Source organism: Theropithecus gelada, chromosome X, assembly GCF_003255815.1.
Source record: "Theropithecus gelada isolate Dixy chromosome X, Tgel_1.0, whole genome shotgun sequence".
NCBI classification, from domain to species: domain Eukaryota; kingdom Metazoa; phylum Chordata; class Mammalia; order Primates; family Cercopithecidae; genus Theropithecus; species Theropithecus gelada.
In genome coordinates, this window is record NC_037689.1 from 44,816,774 (window position 1) to 44,839,561 (window position 22,788).

Below are 22,788 nucleotides of genomic sequence, written 5' to 3' on the forward strand. Positions count from 1 at the left end.
CAATCCTACCAAGCATCATGGTAGGGCTAGGAGTTGAAAGGTTTATATCGATTTGTCAACTCCAACACTAAACCCTAAAGTTTCCTAACTCAACCATAATTTTGTGAAGAGAAAAGAAGACATGGCTCAGACCACTGGGTTTTAGCCAGGGCCACTGATCTCCACTTACTGGAGTCAAGTCTCATGATTTATTCAGAAACCTAATTCTGTAGGCTGTCATGGCAAACCATGATGCTTCCTGAGCCCTCAGTTAGACCTACATGAGAAACGTGTGCTCTTGTGAAAAACCTAGCAGCAAAGACACAGCAACAAGCTGGGCTTCACAGACTAGCCAAAAGTTCTTCACCATATAAGTTGCTTTACGTAGCAGTAGCAAAATGAGAAAAGGTGCATGCACAAAGCCCTATGTTTAGAGTGGTGACAAAACCTCTGAAGTCTGGGGTCTCCGGCAAGTATACACATCCCAGTCTAGCACCTACGCCCCGATTCATCGGACTCTGGAGTGTGCAAAGAAAGCATTCGTTATTTTGCCAGCAATCCCACCATTTGACCACCTTGTACCTCAATAGATCAGGGGCATCCTGGGATGTGACCAACAAATAACTAACCATTATGACACTGTTGTCTAACCAGGTTCCTGACACTATTGATAAGAGAAATACTATAAAGCAGGGCTAGGTCTCTTTTCTGCAACATAGGTAGTGAAAAGCTTTCCAGCTTTGAAAGCAGAAAGATCTGGGTTCTCTAGAAGTTCCATCATGTTATTTATAATCTTTTTTTCTTTTTAAATAATGAAACATACATAAAACGTTTAACAAAGAACAGGTATATGTATATATATCTAACTTTAGAGACTGTTCATACTTGGTCATATTTGTTTTAGATTTTATTTTGTTAAGAAATTAAAGATTATAGAGATTTAAAATTCTATGTTATCCTATTTCCCTCCTTTGTACTCCAGAGGTAACTACTCTCCTGAAGTTTGTATGTATCCTTTCCATGTATATTTTTATTTTTACTATGTAGTATTGTTATTCGTGTTCTGAATTTTGTATAAATGGTATCATGCCATATGAATGTTTTTGAAAATTTTCTTTGCTCATAGGTAGTGAAATTTATCAAAGCTGATTTATTAGTATGTAGATCTAGTTCATCCGTTTAAATTTGAATAGCATGCCATTCTATGGCTATTTGAGTATTTATCCATTACTCTATACATAGACATGTAGGTTATTTGTAGTTCGGGACTCCTACAATGCCATAGTGAGCATTGTTAGATAAGTTTCCTCGTGCATGTGTGATTGATTTTCAAGTGAAATAGACCAATATGACCAACCCAGTCATTTACAGTGTATGTTTGTTCTAACTGATTGGTACCCCTGAGAGCAGTTGCTAAATAGTTTGAATATCAACCCTTGATACATACCTAGAAGTATCACTGCTGGGTCATATAGAATGCACATTTTCACCTTTACTAGATATATTACCCATAGCTCTTTAAAGTGGTTCAACTAATTTACACTCCAAGCAGTAGTTTAATATGTACATTCCTATTTCTCTACAAGTGGAATTGTTAGGCTTTCTAACTTTCACTGGTCTGATGAGTGTGAAATGGTATTTTGTGAGCTTTTTTTTTCTCCCGAGATGGAGTCTTGCTCTGTCGCCCAGGCTTGAGTGCAGTGGCATGATCTAGGCTCACTGCAACCTCCGTCTCCCGAGTTCAAGCAATTCTCCTGCCTCAGCCTCTTGAGTAGCTGGGATTACAGGTGCACACCACCGCACCCCGCTAATTTTTGTATTTTTAGTAGAGACGGGGTTTCACCATGTTGGCCAGGCTGGCCTCAAACTGGCTGGTCTCAAACTCCTGACCTCGTAATCCACCCACCTCGGCCTCTCAAAGTGCTGGGATTACAGGCGTGAGCCACCGCACCTGGCCCATATTTTGTACTTTTATTTTGCAGTTTCCTAATTACCAGTCAGGTGAAACATCATCTGTTTATCAGCCATTCAGAACTCTTATCTCGTAAATCGCCCATTCATAGCCTTTACTCCATTTTCTATAGGGCTGTCTACCTTTTTCAACTTGATTTATAAGTGTTCTGTATTTCTTCTCCATATTAGTCCTTTGTCAGTTACATGGGTTGCTAACATCTTTTTACAATTTTTAGATTATCTTTCACTTTCTTTGTTGTGCCTCTCAATCTAAAGAATGCCACCATTTGTCAGCTCTGTGAATTTGGATAAACCATTTCAACTCTCAACATCTTCATTTATTCATTTATAAAACAAAACCAACAGTGGTTTACTTACAATATGGTTGTGAATAAAAATAATGACATAATAAATGTACAGGAATGAGCAATATGCAATAAATAAGTAGAAGTTTTCTTCTCGTGGCTCTACCCTCAAACAAAAGGGGAAACAGGGGTACAATACTATGCAAATATAGTCACTGAGCTACGGTATGTCAAAAAAGACATCATATGGATGCTTGAACAGAAGGATTAATCAACTGGATTATATTACCCACTCAATAAACATTAATATTTATTGAACCCTTCCTATGTACCAAGCATAGAAATAGAGTGTGATGCAAAACAGATAAATGCTTGTCGAAGTGGGAAAGAGAGAGGGAGACAAGAAGAAACAAATTATTATTTGCTACAACATCAGGATGAAGCAAGTTAAAAGTTATGTAGGGATTACAAAATGATTGAGGGGTACAATTTCATATCGGGTGGTCAGAGAAGTCCCATCATGGAGGCAACTGAAAGAGAAACCCAGAAGAACTGAGGAAAGGACCATGTGAAGTACATGCAAAGGCCCTGAGACCCTGGCATACTTGTCAATCAAGGAGAAGGAGGACAGTGTAGGGGAAGGGAATAGCAAGAGAGTGCAGGACAGGGATCCAGGGACAAGATAATGACTTTGGAGTGCACGATAAGGATTCTAGATTTTATTCTAAGTGCAATGGAATATCCCTGGAGGGCCCTGAGCAGAGGAGTAGCATGTTATAATTTACGTTTTAAAAGGATCCATTCAACTACAAGATGGATAAAAGGTTGCAGAAGTGTAGGAGAGTAAGTATGCTGACCATGGAAAGCTGCATTTCTTGCATGGAAGATTTCTAAAGCCATTCATTCTGGTCATTTCCCCCAGGACTCAAAAATAAGCAACTCCGAACTGAAATCTCAACTGCAGCAACTGGCATTATTTCTATTTACTCTTATTGGACAATCCATATTTAATTCAGAACCTGGAAAAACATAAGAAATACTGGCAAAAACAAATGACAAAACAATAGTGCTGAACTTGTTTACCTCTCATTTGCACTGGCTAGTTTGTGCATTTTTCTTTGGCTTAAATAAATCAAGGCCTATTTAAAATGGTTACTGCCTGTAGATTTTTTTTAAGTGTCAAATGGCTTGGGTACAAGCAGTGGTTTCCCCATGATTTTTTTTTGGGGGGGGGGGAAGGTATCATTACTTAGTGACATGGAGAGGTCATACCGAACCTTCCTTCTCAAGAAATGCTGGCTATTTCATAATGAATTTTTCCCAATACTTTCTCACTCTCCAAGGTGTTCTAATTGATTTTTCTCCCTGCTGTTTAGCATCTAAGGCTATTTAATTAATGGGGTTCTTTTACACAAATAGAAAAACTCAGCATGACCAAAGTCAGAATGGTCAACAGCTAAGCTCGTCCCTGCCTCCCAGCTGTAACACCTTATTAAGACTGATTTCCGGGCCGGGCGCGGTGGCTCAAGCCTGTAATCCCAGCACTTTGGGAGGCCGAGACGGGCGGATCACGAGGTCAGGAGATCGAGACCATCCTGGCTAACACGGTGAAACCCCGTCTCTATTAAGAAATACAAAAAACTAGCCGGGCGAGGTGGCGGGCGCCTGTAGTCCCAGCTACTCGGGAGGCTGAGGCCGGAAAATGGCGTGAACCCGGGAGGCGGAGCTTGCAGTGAGCTGAGATCCGGCCACTGCAGTCCAGCCTGGGTGACAGAGCGAGACTCCGTCTCAAAAAAAAAAAAAAAAAAAGACTGATTTCCCCAGTCAGCCTGCCAATCCACAGGTACTTCACATTGTGTTTTAAAAGTTTCTGCTTCTCATTCAAATCAAAGCTACAAGCCTAAATGTGAAATGCTAATGACAAGCCTGAGAAGGTAAACTGTGAATCTTCATTTCTATCATTGATCGAACTTTAGATATTGGATCAATATATTTAGGTGATATTGAAAATGGTATTGGAGGAGTCACACTAATACTATCAACTATCAGTCTTCCCACAGCTTAAATCACTCTCATTATTCTAATCCTACTCCTACTTAATTTAAATATTAAATTTTAAGTTATGAGGGTTACGTCAAAAGCAACATTTCACAAATGCACTTTCAAGGCATAATAAGGGTTAACATTCTAGGCAGTATAAACACACCCCATAATGCAAGTAATAGATAATCTAGAGATGTGGACTTTATTGCTATATAGGAATTACATTTAAATTTGAGGGCATTTATTATATAAAGAAAAATACAGACCTATAAAGTTTGGCATATTCATTAAGTTATCTTTTAATTTTTTTTCTAGAAAACAGGTGACATTTATATCTATGATAAAAATTTTTATACATAACCTACTGCCTCAAACTGAATCCCATCAAGAAAATTAGTTTCCATTGTATTAGTAACTCAAAATAAATTATCAGTTCGAAAACTTGCTTTCCCACACTAAGGTAAGTTCAGGCTAGATTCGACACTCCAGAAGTTTTTTTACTAAAGACTGTTTTTCAGTTAGAAGTGATGGCAATTTTATAAAAAGAGAATATACTTCCACTGATGCCCTTACTATGCCAAAACAAAAATCTTAAGAAAAGCAAGTACACACCTTCATAACTATGAATGAAGCTGCTGAGGTAGTGTTTAGGATTCTCCATGTCAGTTAGTGAATGTAAGAAGTACAGTGTTAAAGTGTTGTCAACAGTTACTCAGTGCAATGTATAGCCTGAGTCCATCCAGAATGGCTGTAACCAATTTGACATCACGTTATGGATCAATATGCAATGAAAAACCAAAGAACCACAGTATATCTTATTCTTAACTTTTGTAAACCATGTTTTATGGATAACGTTTTAGTTTTCCCAAAAGGCTGATAAATTTCAGTATCTTGAATACATCATTGTTAATTTTGAGGTGACAGAGGTAAACTAACCAACTACTATTATGTTTTAGTACTAAGGGATATATCTTTCAATAAAGTTATTGAAATTCTGCTTCTGCATTGAAATCACCAGTTTTATTTCTTAATAAATTATTCCTAAAGCAGGTCTTCCCAAATATTGATGTGAAAATGAATCACCTGGAAATCTTGTTAAAATGCAGATTTGAACTCTAGGTCTGGGATGCGGTATAGGATTATGCATTTCCCAGATGATGCTGATGTTGGTGATCTGAGGATCACACTTTTGTAGCAAGGTCCTCAGCTGAAGGCAACTACAGCTTTAAACATTAGTAAAATACATACAGATGCTCCTCCACTTATGACAGGGTTATCTTCCAATAAACCTATCATAAGCTGAAAATATCCTAAGTCAAAAATGCATAAGGAGTGTCAATAGGTAGTATTTTAGCCCTTGCCCCCTCCCTCCCTCATCTCTTATAGTGCTCAGTGTCTATTGTTCCTATCTTTACGTCTAAATGCATACAATGCTTATCTCCCACTTATAAGTGAGAACATGTGGTATTTGGTTTTCCATGTGTGCCATAATTAGCCTAGGATAATGGCCTCCAGTTGCATCCATGTTGATGCAATGAACACGATTTCACTCTTTTTTATGGCTATATGGTATTCCATGGTGGATATGAGCCACATTTTCTTTATCCAATCCACTGTTGATGAGCACTTAGATTGATTCCATCTTTGCTATTATCAACAGTGCTGTGATGAACATAAGTGCATGTGTCTTTTTGGTAGGAAGATTTTCCTTTGGGTATAGGCCCAATAATGGGACTGCTGGGTCAAATGGTAGTTCTGTTTTAAGTAATGATTTTTCTCTGAGCATCATTATTTGGTGACAAGGAGAGATCAAGCCTAAACTTTCAAGTAGAAAATTTGAAAGCTTATCTAACTATGGTATACATAATAATAATTTACAATCTTGCATTAATACCCTAAATAGTTATTTCCCCTATCATTTAAGGTATTTTTAGACAAGGGGGAATCTTACATTTGTCTTTGGTGGGATTTCTTTCAGGCCAATAGCTCACAATGCTGAATGTGTTCAATCCTCAGCACTGGTTCTCAAGGTCTACTCCCAGAACCAGCAGCATTAGAATCACCTGGGAACTTGTTGAAATTCCAAATTTCAGGCCCCACCTAAGACCTACTGAATCAGAAATACTGTTCGTAGAACCCAGATATCTGCATTTGAGCAAACCCATCAAATAATTCTGAATTTTGAGAACCACTGCTCTATAAGACCAGTTGCTTTATTTTCATTACTAAATAAAACACATTCAGCTGGGCGTGGTGGCTCATGCCTGTAATCCCAATACCTTGGGGGGCCGAGGCAGGTGGATCACGAGGTCAGGAGATAGTGACCATCCTGGTTAACATGGTGAAACCCCGTCTCTACTAAAAATACAAAAACTTAGCCAGGCATGGTTGCACACACCTGTAATCCCAGCTACTCTGGAGGCTGAGGCAAGAGAATCACTTTAACCCGGGAGGTTGAGGTTGCAGCAAGCCAAAATCACGCCACTGCACTCCAGCCTGGGCAACAGAGCGAGACTCCATCTCTAAATAAATAAATAAAACACATTCATAAGATTTTGTACTGTATAAGACTGATTTTTTAAAAGCCCCATAACCCCTATAAATTCTATCTGCATAGTGTTTGGCACATATAAATGAAATAATCAATACAAATCCAGCATAAGGGGGAAGATTAGTATAGTTTTTCCCACAATTTACAATATATCCTCTTTCTTTACTAATGTAGCTGTTAGCTATTCATTGCATAAAGAAGGAATCCCAAAATGTGACACAGACATTAACATTTTAAAATTTAGGCAATTTATAGCAAGTAGTAAGCTCTCAGGAGGCCAGGTTGATATTGCTTTGAGGGCCACTTCTCAATTTCTTATACAATGAATATCTAGGCATTGTTCTTTTTCTCATTTCAAAGTTTATTCCTCCTGGGAAGAATCCATTTGAACCATTTCTTCTGTATAATTGACTATTTATATGCAGCTATTACTGGCGAACTTTACCCTCTTGAGGGCCACTAGCCTGGGTTACTTTTATGATAAAATGTCATCAGGACATGAGAATCTAACTATGGAAAAACTCCAGGCTGGTTTTCTTAAGAGTTCCATGGGAAAATGTCAGCAGGTCCATGCATGGGCCTACTTCAGTCCTGGGCTCCACACAAAAAAAACTACTCATCACAAGTAATTTGTAAATTCTAATAAATTTCTAAGTGACAGAGTTCCCCTGAGTTTCCATCACCACATTTAGTGCTGGAAGTGGTCTTGGAAATAGCTAGAAATAGTTTCATGTCATCATTTAGAATTGGAATCTGTAATATTTCAACATCAAATGCACCTCATAAATCACAAATATCCCTACACTGCATTTTTATCTAGACTTTTTTGAAAAGTTACATTTTATGTCCTACCTTTTGCTCACCTTTTACATTACATGTTTTCAACATTTATATCCACTATATATCTACTCGTTAAAAAGAGGTTAATGTCCTGAGCATTGACATATTAAATACCCTAACAAAGGGAGTAAATTAAGTGCTTTTGTAAGAACATAAAGAATATTAATAAACAATAAGCAAAATTGCTAATAAATTTGCAATGGTCAACTTTATATGTCAATTTGGCTGAGCCATGGTGCTCAGATATTTGATTAAACATTATTCTGGACTTTTCTATGAAGGTGTTTTTTGGATGAGAGTAACATTTCTTTTTTGAGATTGTATTAGTCCATTTTCATACTGCTATAAAGAACTGCCCAAGATTGGGTAATTTATAAAGGAAAGAGGTTTAATTGACTCACAGTTCAGCGTGGCTGGGGAGGCCTCAGGAAACTTACAATCATGGCAGAAGGTGAAGGGGAAGCAAGGCACCTTCTTCACAAGGCGGCAGGAAGGAGAAGTACTGAGCGAAGGGAAAAAGAGCTCCTTATAAGACCACCAGATCTTGTGAGAACTCACTCACTATCACAAGAACAGCATGGAGGAAAATGCCCCCATGATCCATTTACCTCCACTTGGTCTCTCCCTTCACATGTGGGGATTATGGGGATTATAATTCAAGCTGAGATTTGGGTGGGGACACAAAGCCTAATCATATCAGAGATTAACATTTAAATTGGTGAATTTTGAGTAAAACAGATTACCCTCCATAATGTATGTGGGTCTCATCCAATTGGTTGAAGACTTTAAGAGAACAAAGACTGACCTCCCTCAAGCAAGAAGGAATTCAGCCAGGACACTTCCTGGGAATTCAAACTGCAACTCCTCCCTAAGTCTCCAGCCTGCCTGCTTACCTCACCAGATTTTGGATTCACCAAAAATCCACAATCATGTGAGCCAACTCCTCAAAATAAATCTTGCCCTTGCTTGCTCACTCTCCCTCTCTCTCTGCCCCCCTCCCATCTCTACACACACACACACACACACACACACACACACACACACACAAAGGCACCCATATCCCAATGGTTCTGTTTCTCTGGAGAACCCTGACTAATAAAAAACTGTGAAGGATAATTTTAAAAGGTAAAATTATATCTCTCATACAAATATAAAATGATCATTTGTCAGAAAGTTTTCCCAGGAAACTAATGTATCTCACAGAATTCCTGTAGTGTGCTTAGCATGCAGTGACGTTCTTAATAAATACACACTATTAATATATTAATCCAAGCAGATTCATTTCAAGACATAGATAATATGTAGGGCCCAATCTCCTCATTCTGAAACTTTGTTCTAAGTCTGTCTTTTGGACATTTTTTTCTTCTCCCTATTAAAATCTGGAAATAACATGAAATTCTTTCACAATTAGATGACAATATAGAAAAGTTTTCAGTGATGATAGAGGAGGTAGCATTCAAGTGAAAAAAAAAGTCTTTAAAGAAACAAAGTGTTAGTGTTGAAATTTCAAACATCAACTCTGGAGTTGTGAAGGTGTTTCGAGGTTGAGAAGTCCTTCCTGAGATCCCCAAAACCACATCCCAGAATATGTCCTCCTACTCCTAGAGGTAAGGTGAGGCCTGTGGGTTCTACATAGTATTTGTGTATACACAGACACATGCACACGTACGTGCGTGTGTATATACTTCTACCTAAAAGATAGTAGCAAGATTTTACATGTACAACCTTACCTTTTCTTTTGGCACTTAATAAAAACCAGTCTACCGAGTTTACCTGACAGAATCCCCAAAGGGAAAACATTCCCTCTAAAGCAGCCATTCCTGTTGTGCTTATTTACTGATCCATGAGCAATGCTCCTCCCATAGAGAATTACTTCCTGGAAAAAGAAATCTACTTTTAAAAATAAGGTAGACTTTTATCTGCATGGCATATCCGCAGCATGGACCACCCTGAAGACAGGGCAATAAATGCACTAACTGAATCTGTAAGGACCTCCCTTCTCGTTCAGTGTGGTGGTACTTAATTTCTTGGTTTCATACCTATTGCTGCCATGAAAATGGTCCTCCTTTTTCCTTGAAACTAAAAGAAGTGTCCAGCAGTTCATTCAAGACTTTGCTCCAGCTACAGAAGTTGGGAAAGTGGCATTTTATCCTCTTGATATATGTTGTTTTAACTCTTAGTGAAGTAAATGGTTTCTATATTACACATCATTATTCATATACTAAAACTGGATCTTTTCTGAAACATCTGAAAAAGATTTATGATTTCGATGATCCCTTATCATTCTGACTTTTCTTCAGCTATGTTTAGGAGTTCCATGTATTAAATATTCAGTATTTAGGCGGCAAGGAGAGTAACGTGTCCCTCAAAAGTTCAAATTAGAGAAACGGTGCTCAGTTTCCACTCCAAGCAGCAGTATCAAGAGCTGAGTATTCATAAAAAAGTAACTCTCTAAAACTCATAAGTATTCATATTCTCAGAAAAGTTTAGGCTATGGGCTTTAATTTTGTGTTCCTTAAACTTGGAGTAGAGTATATATTGGTCTCTGTACAACTTAGGTCCGATTCCTAATAAAATTTCAAGTCTTTCTAGGATTGCACCACAGAAGAAGGATTGGGAAATCATCAAAGAATTCAGAAACAAGAATGACTAAGATGAAAATAGGGTTGCAAAATACAATCTTTGCAGAGAAACAATTTGAAAACTGAGGAATAATGTAATAATCGACTTCAATTGCTGAAAATGATGATAACCAAGTAAGGAAGAGTGACTCCATTTGAAATGTGGATCAAGCTAAAGTAGCAGTATTCAACTGCATACTAATGAATCAAGGTGGGCATAAAAGGAATTTTCTCTCCAAAATAAAGATGATAAAACCTTAACATGCAGAAGATGATGAAAGTTTTTCTGTTGATTCATTCACACCTTCATCCAGCAAATCTGCCTGGCTACCTGTTGTTACCTCTTTCTACTCATCACCTCCCTCCCTTTCCATTGCTTACTCTGACTCCTGTCTTACTGACCTTCAACCGCTGTCTTCAACCTCTTGACATATTTCTGCTTCAGAGCTTTGCAACTGCTATTCCCTCTGCCTGAAAATCTCTTCCTGCAGGAAGATAACTGGGTCATTCCCTCCCCACCCTCAGGCATTTACTCTAAAACCACCCTGTCAGTGAAGCCTTCCCTGGCCACCCTCTCAACAGCTCCTATTACATTTCCCTGATTTATCTCTCTTCCTTAGCACATAATCACTACCTAAAATCAGTAGGTAATTTTAGGTAATACCTAATTTAGGTATACATAATTTTAGTAGGTAATACCTAAAACTGAGTAGATTCCATTGTATGAATGTTCTAAGGATTTTGTAGCCACTTATCTCGTGAAAAAAATCTGGATTGTTTCTAGTTTTTGCTATTAAAACAGCTGCTATGAATAATCCTAAACAACTTTTACTGTAAACATAAATGTTTCTTTATCTAGCGTAAGTACCTAGAAGTGAGATTGCTAGGTCATATGTAAGTGTATGTTTTCCCAAGTGGTGGTGGTGGTACCATTTTCCTTTTTCTTTTTCTTTTTTTGTTGCATTCCACCAGCAATGAGTAGGATTTCTCATCTTTGGATCCTGTTCAGCACTCAGTATGGTCACCATTTTTTATTATGGCCATTCTAATGGGTGTGTAGTAGTATCTCACCACGGTTGAACATGCATTTCTCAATGGATGATTTTGGCCACCTTCTCATGTGAATTTTTGTTATCCATATATCCTCATTGATGAAGTATCTGTTCAAGACTTTGCCCATTAATTTGTGTGTGGCTTCTTTTGCTCAATATTTTTTAGCTTTTCATGAAATAATTAAAAACTTAGAAACTAAGTTGCAAAACTAGGACATAGAGTTCTATAAATGCTTTGACCAGCTTGCCTTATTGGTGACATCTTAACTATAGTACAATATCAAAACCATGAAATTAACACTAGTAGAATACTGTTAGCTAAACTATCGACCTTATTCAGATTTCACCAGTTTTTATGAGCAATCATTTGTGTGTATGCTAGTTCTAGGCAGTTTGATCCCACGTATAGGTTCGTGTCACTGTTGACAAATCAAGATACAGACTGGTCCATCTCCCAAATGAAACTCCCTCATGCTACTGCTTTCTAATCTCACCAATCCCCCACCCTCTGTTCTTGTCCTCTGGTAACCACTAATCTGTTCTTCAACTTAATATTTTGTCATTTTCAGAATGTAATATAAATGGAAACATACATTATGTAACCTTTGAGTTTTTTTTTTTTTTTTTTTTTTTTTTTGCTAAAAATATTGCCTTTGAGAGTCATCGAAGTTGTTACATGTATCAATACTTTGTTTCTTTTTATTGCTGAGTAGTATTCCATGGTATGGATGTGCCAGAGTTTGTTTCACCACTCACTCACTGAAAAACATTTGGGTTGTTTACAGTTTGGGGATATTAAAAATGAAGCTGCTATGAACATTCATGTACTGGTTTTTGTGTGAACATACGTTGTCATCTCTCTGGGAGAAATGCCGAGGAGAGCAACTGCTGATTTCTGTGGTAAATGTGTTTTGTTTTATAAGAAACTGCCAAAATATTTTCCAGAGTGCCTGAACTATTTTAGATTTCCAATTGCAATGTAAGAGAGGTCCCATTTCTCTGTATCCTTGCTATCATTTGGTTTTATCGTTTCTTTTATTTTAGTCATTTTAATAGATGTATGTATTATGGTAGTTTTAATTTGCATTTCTCTAATGGTGAATGATGTTGAATATCTTTTCACATACTTTTTGGCCATCTGAATCCCCTTTTCTTCTGAAATGTCTGTTCATGTCTTTTGCATATATTCCAACTGAACTATTTTTTAGAGTTGAATTTTGAGTATTCTTAATATGTACTAGCTACCAGTTCTTTATTGCACATATGATTTTCAAATATAACCTTCCAGTCTGTGGGTTGTCTTCTCATCCTCTTAACAGGATCCTTCACAATAAAAATGCTTTTAAATTTGATTAAGTCCAATCTATCAACTTTTTCTTTTATGAATTATACTGTTGTTATCTCTAAAATGTTGATCAGGCTGGTCTCATTGATCAGACTTGTCTCAAACTCCTGACCTCAAGTGATCCACCCGCCTCAGCCTCCCAAAGTGCTGGGATTACAGCGTAAGTCACTGTGCCCGGCTTCTTTTAAGAGTTTTATAGTTTTGCATTTAAATCCCTGAAACATTTTAAATTCATTTTTGTATAAGATTTGAAGTTTACATCACGGCTTATTTATTTTAACCTATGGATATCAAATTGCTTCAGCACCATTTGTTGAAAAGACTATCTTTCCTCCATTGAAAAGGATTTTTGCACTTTTGTACAAAAGTACGGTTGGCCGTGCTAGTGTGGATCTATTTATACATTCTATATTCAATTCCATTGATCTATGTGTACATCCTTCTACTAAAACCATACTGTCTTGATTACTATAGCTATATAGTAAGATTCAATTTCTTCTTTTTCAAAACTGATTTAGCTCGTCTGGCTCCTTCGCCTTTCCGTAATAATTTTAAAATAAGATTATCTATCTACAAAAAGAGTTTTTCTGGGAGTTTGCTAGTGACTGTGCTCAATCTAGATTTGGAGAGAATTGATACATTTATTATCTTGGGTCTTCTGAATCCATGAACCCTCTATGGTTGTTCGTTTATTTAGATCTTCTTTGACTTCATTCATTAAATTTTTTTAAATTTTATTTTAAGTTCAGGATACATACGCAGGAAGTGCAGATTTGTTACATAGGTAAATTTTATACTTTTCAGCACTCAGTCTGCATGTTTGGTTAGATTAACACCTAAGTATTTCATATTTTTGGAGCTATCATAAATTATGTGCATTTTAAATTTTTTCTTCCATATGTTTGTTTCTAGCATACAGAAATATGATTAATTTTTGCATGTTGATCTTATATCTTGCAACCTCACTGGGCTTGCCTTCTAAGAGTTTTACAAATTTTAAAATTGTTTGTTTTCTTAACGTTGAGTTATTATAATTATTTAATTATTCTGAATAGAAATAATCTGTTAGATATGCGATTTGTAAATATTTTCTTCCAGACTTTAGCTTGCCCTTTCATTCTCTTAACAACGTCTTTCACAGAGCAACAGTCTTTAATTCTGATTAAGTCCACTCTGTTAATGTTTTTCTTTAATTGTTCATACTTTTGGTGTTTTGTCTATTAACTCTTTGCCTAATCCCAGGTCATGAAAATTTTTCTCCTATATTTTCTTCTAAAAGTTTTGTAATTTTCCATTTTACATTTGAGTCTATGGGGTTTTTTTTCATTTGGTGGTTTTTTTTTTTTTTTTTTTTTTTTTTTGAGATGGAGTTTCGTTCTTGTTCCCCACCAGGGTGGAGTGCAGTGATGTGATCTCAGCTCATCACAACCTCCACCTCCTGGGTTCAAGTGATTCTCCTGACTCAGCCTCCCAAGTAGCTGGGATTACAGGCATGAACCACCACTTCTGGCTAATTTTGTATTTAGTAGAGACAGGGTTTCTCCATGTTGGTCAGGCTGGTCTCGAACTCCCAACCTCAGGTGATTCGCCCACCTTGGCCTCCCAAAGTGCTGGGATTACAGGCGTGAGGCACCAGGCCTGACAGTCTATGCACCATTTTAAGTTAATTTTAGTAGGTGTGAGGTTTATTTCAAGGTATATTTTTTTTGCATATGGATGCCCAATAGTTTCAATACCATTTGTTAAAAAGGATGTTTTATTCGTTGAACTATTTTTTGCACCTTTGTCAAAAATCAATTGGCCATATTTGTATGGGTCCATTTCTGGACTCTCTATTCTATTGCACTGATCTACTTATCTGTTTTTGAGCCTAAATGACATTGCCTTGATTACTGTAGTTTCTTCACATGTCTTAAAAATGGGTAGTATGTTTGCTTCAACTTTATACATTTCCTTCAGATTTATTTTAGATATTATAGTTACTTTGCCTTTCCATACAAATTTTAAAATCCGTCTGTCTATATCTACTCTGATTGGCAGCCTCTAGGATGCCCCTCAGTGTTCCTACCTCCTGGTGTTCACAGCATTCTGTAATTTCTCGCCAAGTAACTTGCTTCTCAGAACAGAATTCAGCAATGTTGAGGGAATGTCACTTCCATTATTAAGTTTAAAAAGAATGTGTCTGCTGTCTTGACAACAGACTCTCTCTCTTGCTAGCTTTGATGACACAAATTGGCATGTTGGAGAGTCCCACATGTTAGACAAATGAGAAAGGCCTCTAGGCAACAACCTTATAGGAATTGAGGCCCTCAGTCAAATAGCCCACGTATAACTGAATCTTGTTAATAAGTACATGAGCTTGGGAGTGGATCCTTCTCCAGTCAAGAGTTAAGATTAGCCCACCCTGCATCTCGATTGCAGCCTGTCAGAAATGTATAATAGGAATCCATGTCCAGATTCATGACTCACAGAAATTGTGAGATAATAAATGCATATGTTTTAAGTCACAACATTAACATGGGGTAATTTGATATACAGCAGTAAAAAACTAATATATCTACAAAAATTCCTGCTAAGATTTTGATTGAAATTGTGTTAAATATATAGATCAACTTGGGGAAAGTTGAGGTCTTTACTAAGTTGACTCTTCAACTCCATGAACACAGAGTCTCTTTATTTATTTAGATCTTCTTTGATTTCATTGATCAGTATTTTGTTTTCAGGATACGTATGTTTTAAATGATTGGTTAGATTTATACATACATATTTCATTTCTGGAGCTATTAAAAATGATATTTTTCACAAATTTTGCTTTCCAATTACTTATTGCTAAGTAGGACATAAAAATATGATTGACTTTTTGGTGTTTTGATATAGTAGCCTATGACCTCATCAAGCTCACGTATTAGTTCTAGGAAGTTTTTATAGATTCCCTGGGCTATTCTCCATAAACAGAGATGTCATTTTGGAATAGAGACAGTTGTATTTCTTCCTTTTAGATTTCTATACCTTTTATTTCTTTTTATTTCCTTATACACTATCCAGTATTTCCAGTATAATATGGAATAGGAGTGGGGAGAGTGGACATATTTGTCTTATTCCTGACGTCTATCAGATTGAGTACACTCCCTTCTATTTCTAGTTTGCTGTTATTCTCATGAATGGATGTTGAATTTTGTCAAATGCTTTTTCTATATCAATTGATATAGCTGTGCTTTTTAGATTTTTATGTTGTTAATATGATAGAATTCATTGATTAATTTTCAAATGTTAAGTCTTGCATTCCTGAGACACAGTCCTTTTGGTGGTGGTGTATTATTCCCTTTATACATTGCTGGGTTTTATTTGTTAGTATTTTTTCAAGGATTGTTGGATCTCTGGTCATGGGGGTATTAATACGTACTTTTATTTTTTCACTTGTACTGTCTTTGTATGGTTTTAATATTAAGGTAATGCTAGCCTCATAAAATCTATTTTAGAAGGAAGTATTCTCTTCTCTGCAATTTTCTGAGACAATGTATACAACTGGTGCTATTTCTTCCTTAAATGTTTGGTAAAGTTTACCAGTGAAACTATCTTGGCCCGTTGATTTCCTTTTTGGAAAAATTTAACTATGAATTCAATCTCCTTAATGATTATGGGACTATCAGGTTATTTATTTCATCTTCAGCAAACATTAATATGCAACTTGTAAGTTTTGAGAAATTCTCCATTTCATGTAAATTATGTTTGTATAATTATTCATAGTTTTCCCTTATTACCGCTTTAATGTATGTAGAGTGTGCCGCAAAATCTCTTCTTTCATTCCTGGATATTGGTGATATGTGTCTTTATTTCTTATTAAGTCGTACTCTAGTTTTTAATCAATTTTAGTCATCTTTTCACAATATCAAGTATTTCATTAATTTTCTTTACTTTTTGCTTTCAATTTTATTTATTCTTCCTCTTATCTTTGTTCTTCTTTCCATCTAGTTGTTTTGGGTTTATTTTGCTCTTCCTTTCCTAGTTTCATAAGATGGAAGCTTAGGTTACTGATTTTTGGAACTTCCCTCTTCTCTAATGTAAGCATTTAATGCTGCAAATTTCCCTCTAAGTCCTACTTACCTGAATCCCACAAATTAGATCAGTTGCATTTTCATTTTTGTTTAGTTCAAAATATTTTCTAACTTCTGTTGAGACTTCCTCTTTGACTCATGAAGTACTTAGGAGTATGCTGTTTAAATTCCAAATGATTGGAGACTTTCACTCTTACCTTTCTGTTATTTATGTCTAACTTAATTCTTTTATTGTTAGAGAATAAATTGACATACCTTTTATGATTTCAGTCTTAAAATTTGTTAAGTTTTGTTTTATGTCCTATGATACATTCTATCTTGATAAATGATCCATGTACATTTGGGAAGAACGTGCATTCTCCTGTTGATTGGAGGAGTGCTCTATAAATGTCAATTATACACTGTTAATTTATGATGTTTCATATTCTCCCATAACTTTGTTGATTTTCTGTCTGAGTTCTATCAATTAATGAGAGAAGATTATTGAAGTCTCCAAATGTAATTGTAGTTTGTTTTCAATTTTTTCCTTCTTTTTTTTTATTCCTCCGCTCCTTCTTTTCTGTCTTCTTTTACGTTGTTTTAACTTTTTAGTGTTCCATTTTAATTTCTCTATTTTTTTACTGCATATTCTTTTTTGTTGTTGTTTTTGTTTTTTGTTTTTGTTTTTGTTTTTGCTGGAGTCTTGCCTTGTTGCCCAGGCTGGAGAGCAGCGGTGTGATCTCGGCTCACTGCAACCTACGCCTCCTGGGTTCAAGCAATTCTCTTGCCTCAGCCCACCGAGTAGCTGGGATTACAGGCATCTGCCACCACACTCAGCAAAATTTTTTTATTTTTAGTAGAGATGGGGTTTCACCATGTTGATCAGGCTGGTCTTGAACTCCTGACCTCAGGTGACCCACCTGCCTCGGCTTCCCAAAGTGCTGGGATTACAAGCGTGAGCCACCGCGCCCGACCTGTATATTCTTATATAATTTTTGAGTGATTGCTATACGAATTATAACATTTATACTAAACTTATTATCTACATAGAATCAATATTTTACCACTACAACTGGTCTGTAGAAAACTTTTCACCATATATGTCCCTTTGCTCTGTTTCCTTTATGTTATAACTCTCTTATGTATAACACTGACCAATATTAAAAACCCATCAAGCATTACAGTTTTTGCTTTCATTTATCAAAAGTATTTTAAATAATGAAATAAAATAATGAGAGTCAATAATGCTTACTTGGATATTTGCAATTTCTCTTTCTTTTTGCTCCTAATGTTGCAACTTTCTTTCTGGTACTATTTTCCTTCTTTCTGAACATCTTCCCTTAGCAATTCTTCCAGAGGTAGTTCTGCTGGCAAAAAAAAATTCTCTTCATTCTTCATCTGAGATTGTCATTATTTCTGAAGGATTATTTTTGCTTGATGTAGAATTCTGGGTTGACAATTATCTTCTTTCACAACTTTGAAAATGTTGTTCCAATTCCTTTTGCCATACATGCTTTCTAATGAGAAATCAGCTCTTGTCTGAATCATTATTCTCTAAAAAGTAATGTGCCTGGCCAGGCGCGGTGGCTCACACCTGTAATCCCAGCACTTTGGGAGGCCTAGATGGGCGGATTACCTGAGGGCAGGAGTTTGAGACCAGCCTGGCCAACATGGCGAAACCTGGTCTCTACTAAAAATCCAAAAATTTAGCCAGGCCTGGTGGCACATGCCTGTAATCCCAGCTACTCAGGAGGCTGAGGCAGGAGGATCTCTTGAGCCTAGGAGGTGGAGGCTGCTGTGAGCCGAGATCGTGCCACTGCACTCCAGCCTGGGCATCAGAACGAGACTCCATCCAAAAAAAAAAAAAAAAAAAGTAATGTGCCATTTTTCCCTCATTTCTTTCAAGATTCTTTATTTGACTTTATTTTCCAGCAGTTTCATTATGATGTGTATGGGTATGCATTTTTTTTTTTTTTTTTTTTTTTGCGTTTATCCTATTTGGGATGCACTTAACTTCTTAAATCTATAGCATTGAATCTATGGTAGGTTTGTCTTTCACCAAATCTGGGAAGTTTCTGTTCATTGCTTCCTCAAATATTTTTTCTGCATATTACTCTTTCTCCTTTCTTGAATTCCAATGACCCAAATGTTAGACTTTTTATTATTATCCCACAGGTCCCTGAGGCTCTTTTCATTCTTTAAAAGTCTTTTTTACTCAAATGTTTAAATTGGATAATTTTTACTGATGTATCTTCTGACCTATTTTCAAATTCACTGATTCCTTTTCTCTCTCGCCTTCATTCTGCTGTTAAATTCTTCTGGTGAGTTTTTCTTTTCTTTAACTTTGGTTATTCTATATTTCAATTCTAAAAGTACCCACTTGGTTCTTCTTTGTATTTTCTACTTCTTTGCTGAGGTTTTCTTTCCATTTTTTCAACAGCGTTCATCCTTACTTATCTGAAGCATGTTCACAATAGCTGCTTTAACGTCTTTGTCAGAACATTCCAACAATTACATAATGTCACTGTTGGTATCTGTTGATTGTGTTTTCTCATGCACATAAAACGATCCTAGTATATTGAGCAATTTTGCATTATATCTTGGACATTTTGAGTATCATATTATGGGCTTCTGGATCTTGTTTAAATCACATGGAGAATGTTGATATTACTGTTTTAGCAGGTAACTGACCCAGTTAGGTTGAGGCCACAAGTTCTTGCCAGCCTTCTGTAGGTTGTGCTTTCAATGTCAGTTCCAATTTCAAAGCCTTTTCAGTGCTGATTGGATCTGTCCCTCATGTGCACCACCAAGTGGCCAGTCTGTGACCTAGGCAGTGGTCTATTCAGCTGTATGGGTCCTATGTGTGCATGCACAGCCATGGGTGAGTTTGAGAGTTCATCAAGAACTTTAAGAGGTTTATTTTCCCAAACTCTTCCCTCTCCACCATCTCCCCAGGACATTCTGGTTCCCTGGGGCTCTTGTTTGTGGTCCTCTAGCCAGAAATCTGAAGCTTTATTTACGTTACCTTGGTGCACATTTCCTGCCACCTGTGCTGTGTTTTGGGACAAGTGACCAGAAGACAGAGAAAGAAAAATCTCAATAGGAGTTTGCCCCACCTTCTTGGGATCATCTCAGCTTCTCCCATCACAGAGAAAGGTTCTCCTCTCTCAATGTTTTAGGCGACTCTAGGTTTTTTTCTCTATTACGTCTACCTCCCCTGCTGTCATTGGATTGCTTGGGCTGAGGTGTGAGAGAAAAGAGAAAAGGAGAAAAAAAAAAAGTAGGAGATTTCCCAACTCTGAGCATTAGAAGACCATTTTCCTGCTTCTAGAGCCAAAAATAGAGGTCCTTCTTCTGGAGCTCTCTCTCTTTACCCCAAGCCTGCTTCCAGGTTCCAGGTTGCATTATCTTCATGTGGGCAGATACTGAAGGAAAAATGGGATAAACTCACTGCCAGTTCAGTGCTACTTTTAATTCTTGTCTTCTTTCCCCTTTTGCCTGCTACTGTTGATATTTCAGACCCCTCAAATACCTGCTCCGTGCATTCGTTCCAACTTTTACAGCCATATTCACTGGGAGACACAGCGCGAAGTTGTTTACTCTTATCCAGTACCAGAGATCCCCAGACATTTTACATTATTTGGCTATTTGTTTAGGACTTACTTTTTAATGAGTTAGACTAGAAAGCCTGTGAGATCATGGATTGTCTTTTTTACTAGTACAATTCTAGCCTCGCACATAGTAGGTACTTAATACAATTTTTGGTGAATAATTGATTGATTAAATGAATAAATGATTAATGTTGGGTTATTAGTTTTTCAAATTCTAAAGCTATTGATTTATTTTAAGTAGTAATTCATAATTTTTACTTTTACTTAACTAGACAGATGTAATATCTTATTAAGACTCATATTTAATTCATATGTGTAGTAGCTACACAAAAAATTTTTTTACATGTCTTACAGAAATATTCAAATATAGTAAAGTGTAATTTCATCTGTTCCAGCTCCTACTGAAAAAAATAGTGATACTTTTAACTATAATATAATTTACATTCAAAAGTATGATAACCAACAACATTTCAGCTAAGCAGGGAAAAATAATATCACTAGACCTTATAAAAGCTATTCTAATACCTAAAACTTAATCTGTCCTCTTAGTGGCAAATGCTTTTCTTTCCTTGTATACAGGAACATGCTCGCACCATCACAAACTTAGAGATAGACTTTGGCAGGAATCTGCCTGTCTTTTGGGTTAAACAGACATTCCAATTAGTTAGTAGCTGGATTTGAGCTCCTTATCATGTGACCTGTGTGTGACAGCCATTTTGCACGATGACTTCAGCTTCTTCAGTCTTGAGCTGTAGCAAGAAAGGAATATTGCAATTGAAGTATTTTTTAAATACTGCTGCTATCAGCAAAGAAATTTAATAGATCTATAGACTGTTATAAAGCCTCTATATATTTCACACAGAAGGTCATGATGGTAATTCCTAAAGGACACTGTCTTTCCTTTATGAAGGTTTTTTTTTTCCCCCCTCAGTCACATAGAAAGAAAAAAACAGAGCATGAATAGAGAATGTATACTTTATTCCAAAAGGCAATTCTTAAAACACAGCTCATGGTAGGTTAGTAAAGGTTAGTGCTTTCTTTTTTTTCTTCATTTCAAATGTAAAATTCTCACAACAAAAAGCATTACAGCAACTTACAAATAACAAAGATGATCTAATGTCAGTGCATAAATGGGGTCTGGGGGGGCAAGACAGGGCTACCAGTAACTGTAATTTCAGGCTGCTCTGTAGTGTTATGCTCTTATGTTCTCTATCCAAGGTGACTGATATAATTGGATCATTATCTGAACAGAGCCTAGAGAGATTAATAAAAAATAAATGCTGCCTTTTCCATAAGCTATCTTTTCTCCAGTGAATTTAAACACTGTTTCCATAGTTTTCTTCTCCTGAGTCCCTTAGAAGGTTGATCACGGGCTTTCTTCTAGGTCAAATTCTACTGTCCATGCCCCTGATACTGAACTGCACTTGCCTTTCTCTGGCCTCTACTCTGAACTACTCTTACCTAGTAACAATTATAAACTCATAGTGTCTAGGAAGATACCATCTTTCCAGAAAATCATGATATTTCACTGTATATCTAATTTTAATGCCTATAATGGCTTTCCTGAATGAGAAGGGCCAAGCTAACCAATAGCAAATTAAGATACAGAAAAAAGAAAAGTTTTATGGTACATTGCATGTGAGTGAAAGAAGCTACATATTTGATATTCCAAATGCTTGACCACAAATCAGAACATCTGGGTTCTAGTATAAACTCTGCTATTGATCTATAACTGCAGGTATGCCATTTACTTTCCCTAGACAATGTTTTAAATCTTGAAATTAAAAGTAACTATATCAATCTTTTTATTTGGATGAGGAAATTCACTACTTCATGAACAATAGTGGCTACCCTGATTTTTTTTTCTCCTTGTGAATCAATTAACTCTTCCCCCTGGATATCTGAAGACCTGTGATTACTTAAAAATTATTTCTTTATTCTTAAGCACAATGAATGAATCAAAATATGTCTCAGTGTCATTAATTGCAAGTAATTTTTCCTGCTATGAAGTATGTTTCCTTAAGTTTCAAGGGATTATTTTTCTTTGTTTCTAAAAAATTTTCCTCTACTATATCTCAAAATCTTTTCTTGCTCCAGATTTTGTATGGAAGTTTTATTTTCAGCTGTGTATTTCCCATTTATGTATAAGCTAATAACTTGTGCTTACTTCTCAATTTGCTTACTTATTATTCAATCTCCTTTCACATCTTACTCTTTTGTATCTTCTTATCATTGTAGTTCTACTTTAACTTGATTAATATTCTTTGTGCATTCTTCTGTAGCATGAACAATTTTGGAACACTTTCTTCTGTATCCTAGTTTGCATTTTATTCAAGATTAGGTTCTTCTGGTTTTGCTTTTCCTGGCTCTTTTCACTCATTTTTTTCCCTCTTTCTTTTACTGATTTTTGTTTTCTATTTTTGTTCCATTATATTATCACGGCTTCTATTTTAC